Below are 13,375 nucleotides of genomic sequence, written 5' to 3' on the forward strand. Positions count from 1 at the left end.
TAACAGACACAACGTTGCACCAAACAACCTGGCATCAGCTAAGACGCAGGAAATGACGAACTTGCATCATCATACACACATTCGCACCCAAAAATTCTTGCGCCAAGAATGACGCAGTAAATAACACCATTTTGCGCCCTCGCAAGCCTAATTTGCCCGCAAGATTTAAAAGAAAAACAAGTCAAATTGAGACTATACCCCAGGTAAGAAAAAAAACTTCCTAAAACATGATTCCCATACTGAAACTGCTAGACTGCAAAAGGAAATACACATAGACCTGACTCATGGCAAATATAAGTAAATATATATTTAGAACTTTATATAAATACATAATGCGCCAACCATAGCTGAGGGTGTCTTAAATAATGATACGTACTTACCGAAAGACACCCATCCACATATAGCAGATAGCCAAACCAGTACTGAAAACTATCAGCAGAGGTAATGGTATAAGAGTATATCATCAATCTGAAAAGGGAGGTAGGAGATGAATCCCTACGACCGATAACAGAGAACCCTTGAAAAGATTTTCCGTGAGAAAAAACATATAAATCAATAGGCGATACTCTCTTCACATCCCGCTGACAAACACTGTACTCTGAGAGGAATTGGGCTTCAGAATGCTTAGAAGCGCTTATCATAGAAGAAATCATAAAATCAAGCACAAACTTACTTCACCACCTCCATAGGAGGCAAAGTTTTTAAAAACTGAGTTGTTAGTGTGGTGGGAGGTGTATTTATAGGCATTTTGAGGTTTGGGAAACTTTGCTCCTATTGGTAGGATTGTATATCCCATACATCACTAGCTCATGGACTCTTGCCAATTACATGAAAAAAATAAATCAACCTTAGATAACTGCCCAAAGAACATCCTACCAAAGGCTTCCTCAGGAGAAGCAAATCATTAAAATGATAGAAAAAATATGCAAAGAAGACCAACTAGTTTCCTAGCAAAAACTGGTCCACTAAAAACACAAGAAGTGGGAACTGGTCTGAAAGAATGAGCAGAAAGCCATCTAGGTGGAGGCTGACGTGCCTCTAAGAAAACTATATGAATCAAATGCTTCAACTAAGAAGTCTAAGAAACAGCAGAAGTTTTCTGTACTTCATAGAACCAGCAAAAGGAATAAACAAACTAAAAGTTTGTCTGAAAACCTAAGTAGTGTCCACATAACACTACAAAGCTCTAACAGAATCCAAAACATGATGAGACCACTCTGAATAATTCTAAGGATTAAGACATAAAGAAGGAGCAACAATATCTCAACTTATGTTAGAAAACATAACCTTATCCTAAATAAGATACAGAGAAACATAATAAAGAGTAGAAACTCTTCTAACAGATGAAATAGCTAAATTAAACAAGTGTAGCTTGTATCATGCCAGCAAGTCATTACCAGATAGTACAAGCAGCTTAGGCTCAAAGATAAAGTCCATCGAGGAAACAGACCAAGGTCTCTTTCTAATGATAAACCAAGGGAAATAGTAGCCAGGCTATATTATTTTACCTTTCGAGAAAAACTACTTTGGGCTAAAAAAAAGGGGGAGGGGGTGCTAATTTAAATTAAATTTGAAACATTGCAGATCTCCCCGGATCTATCTTCCCACACATTACAGTAAAGAAGATTGTTCATGGACTTTACTAAAATCCTTAGGTTGCAAGGGATAAAGTATTGATGGGGATTCCCTGTTAGTCTTTTATCACTAAAAATGACATACCATTTATAGTCTCTACACCTCAACAAGCAAGAGAGCTTCTCCAGAAGTGGAATCTACTTCCACCATCCTCAAGAATAACTCCATCCTCAGCTCCTCCACCAGTCTAATTGTTTGCTGATGCCCCTGAGTGGCAGCAGTTATCGCCAAGAGTACGGCAGACCAAGAGAAGACAACCCTTGTCTCCCACAAAAGAAAAATACTGAAAAATTACCTTTGGCCCTATTTCTCTTCCCAATTGTGAGTACTGTGCACAATTTTACATCCATCACCTATTTCACACCTTTTGATGCCATGTTGAATTTCAGTCGTGGTAAATGTTTGTTAACAATGTCCAGCTTTGTCTGCTGCCCTCCTACAAATTGCCCTTAGGCTTTCTTTGGGCCACGTCCCTTCCCTACCCAGTAGGTTTTTTATTCCAGTGCACCATTATTGTTGTAAGACATTTTGGTTGCTTCTACGCACACATGTCCAATGAAGTTCTCTATACATATAAACTGCTACTGCTCATGGATCTTTCACTTACGTAACAATTAAAAAGTTATTCGTATTTCATTGGTTATACAGTAGTTTAGTTGCACTATAAGTTTAGAATATTATACTAGTCTCTATGCAGCTTGAATCTGTACCAATAATATACAGATGAACGACTGAATACTTTCATTCCACATTCTCCCCCTTCTCTCTTCCTCCCCTTTTTTTCTCTCTCCGCTAAATGAGTATTTAATCACATATGTCGCTGGTCAGTAAGTATGACGAATAATGTTCTTTCCATTCATACACCACCTTGAGTTTCGTAGGTCATACCCTTTGATAGGATAATGTTTTTCTTCTCTTAATGGTCCATGTCACACATATTGTTGAAATTTGTATTTATTTTATTTTTTGTTTTCCCTGGCAGAGAGGCAAGGAATCTAGGCAACCTCCTCGCTCTATGATGTAGTTGTTCTAGTCAATATTTACAAACAGCAAGAACATACATTGGCAGCATTAAATACCCACAAGCCCAATTTTGGCCTTTGTGTTCTACAGAATAAAGTGCAATAATTTATTCCCCCCCTGGTTTCTCTCCCCATCCATTTCTTCCTTCTATCTCCCCCCTTTTTTTCCCCTCTTCTTTCTCTTTTACTCCCTCCCCAGAGGTCTGGTCATTACTCCGGTGTCTTTTTCACCTGTAACATGTATTGTAAATATTGGTTTAATTTAAATTATCTACTTTAATTAATCCTTTCATGCTGGGGGCCAAGTGCTTAGATCTAAACAAAGTTCTGATGTAAACACTTGCTGTAAAAATTAAAACACACGATCGTTGATGCAATCACATGATTTCAAGGCCAGCATTGTATGATGGGGGACTGCCTACTCTGCTAGGTACACTGCCCATGTCCAAAAAAGGTGGAGGCTGCAGTATGTCATATAAAGGTAGGATGTTCCGTGCTGTCCTAAAGGCATTAAAGCCCAGCGCTGTTAAGAAAAAAATGTCCTAATGGCGTGAAAGTGATAAATACCCAGGGTTTGAATTATCCCACTAAGAGGAGCCTCCTCCTCTGAGACTTATTAAAAAAATATATAAAAGTAGCCTTCATCCAAGAAACACACTGGATGTCTGAACTACTCTTTTAATGAAACTCTGGAACCTTTCCAATATGCAAAACAGCCTCCCACGCTTCCAAGAAAAGTTGTGCAGCAATATTAATCCATAGATCTGAAGCATGTGACATTTAATAGGGCAGATTCCTCATTATGGTCTGTAAACTAAATGATACTCAGTTTACTTTGATTTCCCTCTACGCACCAAACTCAAACAAGATACCCTTCTTGAAGAAACTCCTCCCTTTAATAGAATGAATTAGAAGAGGACATCTACTGATTGGGGGAGATTTTAATTCAGTGTGGGACCCTGCCTTAGACAAAAACTCCCTAGTAATAAAACTCCTGACAGGAGTTCTGCCTCCCAGGTATTAAGTGGGTTGTTCATACAGACATAATAGCCACATCAGATCCTGACCAGGGAGCAGAACAAAACCGCTAACAGTAAAAAAGCATACAAAATGGTTGCACTCTACGGCCTAAAAAAAAACTAATTATAGGCATATCTCTTTGATAAACTTAGACATCAAACTTTACATCAAGAGTCACTAAACTTCCCTAAATTATTCATTTAGATCAGGTTGGCTTTCTCTCGGGAAGGGAAGGTACAGACAACGCATGCCATCGTTTTTTAATATTTTTCTCGAAACCTTTGATCTGGAGCTCCTCCGAGTCCTCACCTTGTCAATGCTGAAAAGGCATTCAATAGGGTGAGATGGGACTATATGTTTGCTACAATTGAGGCTTTTGGCCTCCTAGACTTATTTTGCTGTGAATGCTCTATACACTTCCCCTACAGTGAAGGGTCTGCAGAGTATTCACCCACTATCAAAATTAGCAATGGTACGCGGCATGTGTACACACTTTTGACCCTTTTGTTAGAGGCCATTTGAAAATCTACTGAAATTCAAGTTTTGCTACTTTGCAGACGATCTAACTGATACTGCAACATCCCTACCTGGCCTCTTGGATATCCTAAAATGGTTTGGTCATTTGTCGTCTTATAAAATAAATGTACACAAAACAGAGGCATACCCATTGGGCCTATCCTGGGACACTTGACCATCTTTAACAGAAATATACCTTTAAATGGTCTCCGAGAGCATCAAGCATTTAGGAATCTTCTTATCCCACGACCTGACTCTTACTATAAAAAATAATTTTTATTTACTATATAGTGAGATGCAAAGAGATCTTTTTTTTCTTTTAATTTATTAATTGTTATTGGTTTTGAACAAAGAAACCATACATGACATAGCATCTATTAACTACAATTCTTGATGAAACATACATATATATATAAATATATATATATATATATATATATATATATATACATACATATATACACACACAGTATCTCACAAAAGTGAATACACCCCTCACATTTTTGTAAATATTTTATTATATCTTTTCATGTGACAACACTGAAGAAATGACCCTTTGCTACAATGTAAGTAGTGAGTGTACAGCCTGTATAACAATGTCAATTTGCTATCCCCTCAAAATAACTTAACACAACACAGCCATTAATGTCTAAACCGTTGGCACCAAAAGTGAGTAGAAATTTTTCGAAATGTTTCTCTTCCATCCAGATATCAATTTGACCTAACTCTGGGGCTCTCTATAGACTTCTCCCCGGCCTCTTACTTTCTAGGAGATTAAAGGTTCATTATTCAGATAGAGCATGCAATTTTAAGCAACTTTCTAATTTACTCCTATTATCATTTTTTCTTCGTTCTCATGTTATCTTTATTTGAATGTAAGCTTAGGAGCCGTCCCATTTTTGGTTCACCACATGGGTAGAGCTTGCTGATTGGTGGCTACATTTAGAAAGCGCTACCCAGGTGCTGAACCAAAAATGGGCCGGCTCCTATGCCTACATTCCTGCTTGATATAATGTGTTATATGTAGATATGGCTGACAGGGGCTTCAGAGCTATGTGTTTGATATAATGTGTTATATGTAGATAACGCTGACAGGGGCTTCAGAGCTATGTGTCTGATATAATGTGTTATATGTAGATAAGGCTGAGAGGGGCTTCAGAGCTATGTGTTTGATACAATGTGTAATATGTAGATAAGGCTGGCAGGGGCTTCAGAGCTATGTGTTTGATATAATGTGTTATATGTAGATAAGGCTGACAGGGGCTTCAGAGCTATGTGTCTGTTATAATGTGTTATATGTAGATAAGGCTGAGAGGGGCTTCAGAGCTATGTGTCTGATATAATGTGTTATATGTAGATAAGGCTGAGAGGGGCATCAGAGCTATGTGTTTGATACAATGGCCCATAGTTATCAAGCTCTGGCAGACCTGATCTGACAGTGCGGATCAGGTCCGACAGACCTCGCTGAATACGGAGAGCAATACGCTCGCCGTATTCAGCATTGCACCAGCAGCTCACAACGCCGCCCCTGCAGACTCGCGGCCAATAGGCCGCCAGCAGGGGGGTGTCAATCAACCCGATCTGGTTGATTTCCGGCGATGTCTGTCCGCCTGCTCAGAGCAGGCGGACAGGTTATGGAGCAGTGGTCTTTGTGACCGCTGCTTCATAACTGCTGTTTCTGGCGAGCCTGCAGACTCGCCAGAAACACGGGGCATCAAGCTCCATACGGAGCTTGATACATATGCCCCAATGTGTTATATGTAGATACGGCTGACAGGGGCTTCAGAGCTATGTATCTGATATAATGTGTTATATGTAGATATGGCTGACAGGGGCTTCAGAGCTATGTGTTTGATATGTGTTAGATGTAGATAAGGCTGACAGGGGCTTCAGAGCTATGTATCTGTTATAATGTGTTATATGTAGATAAGGCTGACAGGGGCTTCAGAGCTATGTGTCTGATATGTGTTATATGTAGATACGGCTGACAGGGGATTCAGAGCTATGTATCTGTTATAATGTGTTATATGTAGATACGGCTGACAGGGGCTTCAGAGCTATGTATCTGATATAATGTGTTATATGTAGATATGGCTGACAGGTGCTTCAGAGCTATGTGTTTGATATGATGCGTTATATGTAGATAAGGCTGACAGGGGCTTAAGAGCTATGTGTCTGATATAATGTGTTATATGTAGATACGGCTGACAGGGGCTTCAGAGCTATGTGTCTGATATAATGTGTTATATGTATATACGGCTGACAGGGGCTTCAGAGCTATGTATCTGATATAATGTGTTATATGTAGATATGGGTGACAGGGGCTTCCGAGCTATGTGTCTGATATAATGTGTTATATGTAGATAAGGCTGAGAGGGGCTTCAGAGCTATGTGTCTGATATAATGTTATATGTAGATAAGGCTGACAGGGGCTTCAGATCTATGTGTCGGATATAATGTGTTATATGTAGATATGGCTGACAGGGGCTTCAGGGCTATGTGTCTGATATAATGTTTTATATGCAGATATGGCTGACAGGGGCTTCAGAGCTATGTGTCTGATATAATGTGTTATATGTAGATATGGCTGAGAGGGGCTTTAGAGCTATGTGTCTGATATAATGTGTTATATGTAGATAAGGCTGACAGGGGCTTCAGATCTATGTGTCAGATATAATGTGTTATATGTAGATATGGCTGACAGGGGCTTCAGAGGTATGTCTCTGATATAATGTGTTATATGTAGATAAGGCTGACAGGGGCTTCAGATCTATGTGTCGGATATAATGTGTTATATGTAGATATGGCTGACAGGGGCTTCAGAGCTAAGTGTCTGATATAATGTTTTATATGCAGATATGGCTGACAGGGGCTTCAGATCTATGTGTCGGATATAATGTGTTATATGTAGATATGGGTGACAGGTGCTTCAGAGCTATGTGTCTGATATAATGTGTTATATGTAGATATGGGTGACAGGTGCTTCAGAGCTATGTGTCTGATATAATGTGTTATATGTAGATAAGGCTGACAGGGGCTTCGGAGCTATGTGTCTGTTATAATGTGTTATATGTAGATAAGGCTGACAGGGGCTTCAGAGCTATGTGTGATATAATGTGTTATATGTAGATAAGGTTGACAGGGGCTTCAGAGCTATGTGTCTGATATAATGTGTTATATGTAGATAAGGCTGACAGGGGCTTCAGAGCTATGTATCTGATATAATGTGTTATATGTAGATAAGGCTGACAGGGGCTTCAGAGCTATGTGTCTGATATAATGTGTTATATGTAGATAAGGCTGACAGGGGCTTCGGAGCTATGTGTCTGTTATAATGTGTTATATGTAGATAAGGCTGACAGGGGCTTCAGAGCTATGTGTCTGATATAATGTGTTATATATACATAAGGCTGACAGGGGCTTCAGAGCTATGTGTGATATAATGTGTTATATGTAGATAAGGCTGACAGGGGCTTCAGAGCTATGTGTCTGTTATAATGTGTTATATGTAGATATGGCTGACAGGGGCTTCAGAGCTATGTGTCTGATATAATGTGTTATATGTAGATAAGGCTGACAGGGGCTTCGGAGCTATGTGTCTGATATAATGTGTTATATGTAGATAAGGCTGAGAGGGGCTTCAGAGCTATGTGTCTGATATAATGTGTTATATGTAGATAAGGCTGACAGGGGCTTCAGAGCTATGTCTCTGATATAATGTGTTATATGTAGATAAGGCTGACAGGTGCTTCAGAGCTATGTGTCTGATATAATGTGTTATATGTAGATAAGGCTGAGAGGGGCTTTAGAGCTATGTGTCTGATATAATGTGTTATATGTAGATACGGCTGACAGGGGCTTCAGAGCTATGTGTCTGATATAATGTGTTATATGTAGATAAGGCTGACAGGGGCTTCGGAGCTATGTGTCTGATATGTGTTATAAGTAGATAATGCTGACAGGGGCTTCGGAGCTATGTGTCTGATATAATGTGTTATATGTAGATAAGGCTGACAGGGGCTTCAGAGCTATGTGTCTGATATAATGTGTTATATGTAGATAAGGCTGACAGGGGCTTCAGAGCTATGTGTCTGATATAATGTGTTATATGTAGATAAGGCTGACAGGGGCTTCGGAGCTATGTGTCTGATATAATGTGTTATATGTAGATAAGGCTGACAGGGGCTTCAGAGCTATGTGTCTGATATAATGTGTTATATGTAGATAAGGCTGACAGGGGCTTCAGATCTATGTGTCAGATATAATGTGTTATATGTAGATATGGCTGACAGGGGCTTCAGAGGTATGTCTCTGATATAATGTGTTATATGTAGATAAGGCTGACAGGGGCTTCAGATCTATGTGTCGGATATAATGTGTTATATGTAGATATGGCTGACAGGGGCTTCAGAGCTAAGTGTCTGATATAATGTTTTATATGCAGATATGGCTGACAGGGGCTTCAGATCTATGTGTCGGATATAATGTGTTATATGTAGATATGGGTGACAGGTGCTTCAGAGCTATGTGTCTGATATAATGTGTTATATGTAGATATGGGTGACAGGTGCTTCAGAGCTATGTGTCTGATATAATGTGTTATATGTAGATAAGGCTGACAGGGGCTTCGGAGCTATGTGTCTGTTATAATGTGTTATATGTAGATAAGGCTGACAGGGGCTTCAGAGCTATGTGTGATATAATGTGTTATATGTAGATAAGGTTGACAGGGGCTTCAGAGCTATGTGTCTGATATAATGTGTTATATGTAGATAAGGCTGACAGGGGCTTCAGAGCTATGTATCTGATATAATGTGTTATATGTAGATAAGGCTGACAGGGGCTTCAGAGCTATGTGTCTGATATAATGTGTTATATGTAGATAAGGCTGACAGGGGCTTCGGAGCTATGTGTCTGTTATAATGTGTTATATGTAGATAAGGCTGACAGGGGCTTCAGAGCTATGTGTCTGATATAATGTGTTATATATACATAAGGCTGACAGGGGCTTCAGAGCTATGTGTGATATAATGTGTTATATGTAGATAAGGCTGACAGGGGCTTCAGAGCTATGTGTCTGTTATAATGTGTTATATGTAGATATGGCTGACAGGGGCTTCAGAGCTATGTGTCTGATATAATGTGTTATATGTAGATAAGGCTGACAGGGGCTTCGGAGCTATGTGTCTGATATAATGTGTTATATGTAGATAAGGCTGAGAGGGGCTTCAGAGCTATGTGTCTGATATAATGTGTTATATGTAGATAAGGCTGACAGGGGCTTCAGAGCTATGTCTCTGATATAATGTGTTATATGTAGATAAGGCTGACAGGTGCTTCAGAGCTATGTGTCTGATATAATGTGTTATATGTAGATAAGGCTGAGAGGGGCTTTAGAGCTATGTGTCTGATATAATGTGTTATATGTAGATAAGGCTGACAGGGGCTTCAGAGCTATGTGTCTGATATAATGTGTTATATGTAGATAAGGCTGACAGGGGCTTCGGAGCTATGTGTCTGATATGTGTTATAAGTAGATAATGCTGACAGGGGCTTCGGAGCTATGTGTCTGATATAATGTGTTATATGTAGATAAGGCTGACAGGGGCTTCAGAGCTATGTGTCTGATATAATGTGTTATATGTAGATAAGGCTGACAGGGGCTTCAGAGCTATGTGTCTGATATAATGTGTTATATGTAGATAAGGCTGACAGGGGCTTCGGAGCTATGTGTCTGATATAATGTGTTATATGTAGATAAGGCTGACAGGGGCTTCAGAGCTATGTGTCTGATATAATGTGTTATATGTAGATAAGGCTGACAGGGGCTTTAGAGCTATGTGTGATATAATGTGTTATATGTAGATAAGGCTGAGAGAGGCTTCAGGGCTATGTCTCTGATATAATGTGTTATATGTAGATAAGGCTGAGAGGGGCTTCAGGGCTATGTCTCTGATATAATGTGTTATATGTAGATAAGGCTGACAGGGGCTTTAGACCTATGTGTCTGATATAATGTGTTATATGTAGACATGGCTGACAGGGGCTTCAGAGCTATGTGTCTGATATAATGTGTTATATGTAGATAAGGCTGAGAGAGGCTTTAGAGCTATGTGTCTGATATAATGTGTTATATGTAGATAAGGCTGAGATGGACTTTAGAGCTATGTGTCTGATATAATGTGTTATATGTAGATAAGGCTGATTGGTGTTTCAGAGCTATGTGTCTGATATAATGTGTTATATGTAGATAAGGCTGAGAGGGGCTTCAGAGCTATGTGTCTGATATAATGTGTTATATGTAGATAAGGCTGAGAGGGGCTTCAGAGCTATGTGTCTGATATAATGTGTTATATGTAGATAAGGCTGAGAGGGGCTTCAGAGCTATGTGTCTGATATAATGTGTTATATGTAGATAAGGCTGACAGGGTCTTTAGAGCTATGTGTCTGATATAATGTGTTATATGTAGATAAGGTTGACAGGGGCTTCAGAGCTATGTGTGATATAATGTGTTATATGTAGATAAGGCTGATTGGTGTTTCAGAGCTATGTGTCTGTTATAATGTGTTATATGTAGACATGGCTGACAGGGGCTTCAGAGCTATGTGTCTGATATAATGTGTTATATGTAGATAAGGCTGAGAGGGGCTTCAGAGCTATGTGTCTGATATTATGTGTTATATGTAGATAAGGCTGACAGGGGCTTCAGAGCTATGTGTCAGATATGTGTTATATGTAGATAAGGCTGAGAGGGGCTTTAGAGCTATGTGTCAGATATTATGTGTTATATGTAGATAAGGCTGACAGGGGCTTCAGAGCTATGTGTCAGATATTATGTGTTATATGTAGATAAGGCTGACAGGGGCTTCGGAGCTATGTGTCTGATATAATGTGTTATATGTAGATAAGGCTGAGAGAGGCTTTAGAGCTATGTGTCTGATATAATGTATTATATGTAGATAAGGCTGACAGGGGCTTTAGAGCTATGTGTCAGATATTATGTGTTATATGTAGATAAGGTTGACAGGGGCTTCAGAGCTATGTGTCAGATATTATGTGTTATATGTAGATAAGGCTGACAGGGGCTTCGGAGCTATGTGTCTGATATAATGTGTTATATGTAGATAAGGCTGACAGGGGCTTCAGAGCTATGTGTCTAATATAATGTCAACCATTCTGTTAACCATTCTAAAGCCCCTGTCAGCCATATCTACATATAACACATATCAGACACATAGCTCTAAAGCCCCTGTCAGCCTTATCTACATATACAAACATTATATCAGACACATAGCTCTGAGGGCTTCAGAGCTATGTGTCTGATATAATGTGTTATATGTAGATACGGCTGACAGGTGCTTCAGAGCTATGTGTCTGATATAATGTGTTATATGTAGATACGGCTGACAGGTGCTTCAGAGCTATGTGTCTGATATAATGTGTTATATGTAGATACGGCTGACAGGGGCTTCAGAGCTATGTGTCTGATATAATGTGTTATATGTAGATACGGCTGACAGGGGCTTCAGAGCTATGTATCTGATATAATGTGTTATATGTAGATATGGGTGACAGGGGCTTCTGAGCTATGTGTTTGATATAATGTGTTATATGTAGATAAGGCTGAGAGGGGCTTCAGAGCTATGTGTCTGATATAATGTTATATGTAGATATGGCTGACAGGGGCTTCAGAGCTATGTCTCATATAATGTGTTATATGTAGATAAGGCTGAAAGGGGCTTCAGAGTTATGTGTCGGATATAATGTGTTATATGTAGATATGGCTGACAGGGGCTTCAGAGCTAAGTGTCTGATACAATGTTTTATATGCAGATATGGCTGACAGGGGCTTCAGAGCTATGTGTCATATAATGTGGTATTTGTAGATATGGCTGACAAGGGCTTCAGAGCTATGTGTCTGATATAATGTGTTATATGTAGATAAGGCTGACAGGTGCTTCAGAGCTATGTGTCTGATATAATGTGTTATATGTAGATAAGGCTGACAGGGGCTTCAGAGCTATGTGTCTGTTATAATGTGCTATATGTAGATATGGGTGACAGGTGCTTCAGAGGTATGTGTCTGATATAATGTGTTATATGTAGATATGGCTGACAGGGGCTTCAGATCTATGTGTTGGATATAATGTGTTATATGTAGATATGGGTGACAGGTGCTTCAGAGCTATGTGTCTGTTATAATGTGTTATATGTAGATATGGGTGACAGGTGCTTCAGAGCTATGTGTCTGATATAATGTGTTATATGTAGATATGGGTGACAGGGGCTTCAGAGCTATGTGTCTGTTATAATGTGTTATATGTAGATATGGGTGACAGGTGCTTCAGAGCTATGTGTCTGATATAATGTGTTATATGTAGATAAGGCTGACAGGGGCTTCAGAGCTATGTGTCTGATATGTGTTATATGTAGATAAGGTTGACAGGGGCTTCAGAGCTATGTGTCAGATATTATGTGTTATATGTAGATAAGGCTGACAGGGGCTTCGGAGCTATGGGATATACAGTGCACGCCCCCAAACTAACCATGAAAAATAAAATTTACACAAAATTCAAGTCTCAAAAGTCCAAAAAGTTTTTTTTAAGTCTTCAAGGTGGGCGGTGCTTGTGACTGGTTCGCTTTAATGCGGATATCTGGAGTTAAGCAATAGACCACTGGTTAACATTTCTATCATTCATAGAAAAATAACTAAAATACCTTTTTAATTAAAAAAGTTCCCCAAAAATGTATCATTTACATATATATTAAAAACAAAAAGGTGATTACCCCCTTGGATGCAACACATTGCCATATTTGGCAACAGATGTGTTAAAGGTACATAGAACTTAAAATGGAAATGTACATAAATACATTTCAGTTTTGAAAAGAAACATTTTTCTAATGTACGTGTACTGGCAAAATGCTCAGTACATCCCTATTAAAAGATCTTGTGTGTTAAGAAGCTATATCTCTGATATAATGTGTTATATGTAGATATAGCTGACAGGGGCTTCAGAGCTATGTGTCTGATATAATGTGTTATATGTAGATAAGACTGACAGGGGCTTCAGGGGTATGTGTCTAATATAATGTGTTATATGTAGATAAGACTGACAGGGGCTTCAGAGGTATGTGTCTAATATAATGTGTTATATTTAGATAAGGCTGACAGGGGCTTCAG

This window comes from Bombina bombina, chromosome 2, assembly GCF_027579735.1.
Source record: "Bombina bombina isolate aBomBom1 chromosome 2, aBomBom1.pri, whole genome shotgun sequence".
Taxonomy (NCBI): Eukaryota; Metazoa; Chordata; class Amphibia; order Anura; family Bombinatoridae; genus Bombina; species Bombina bombina.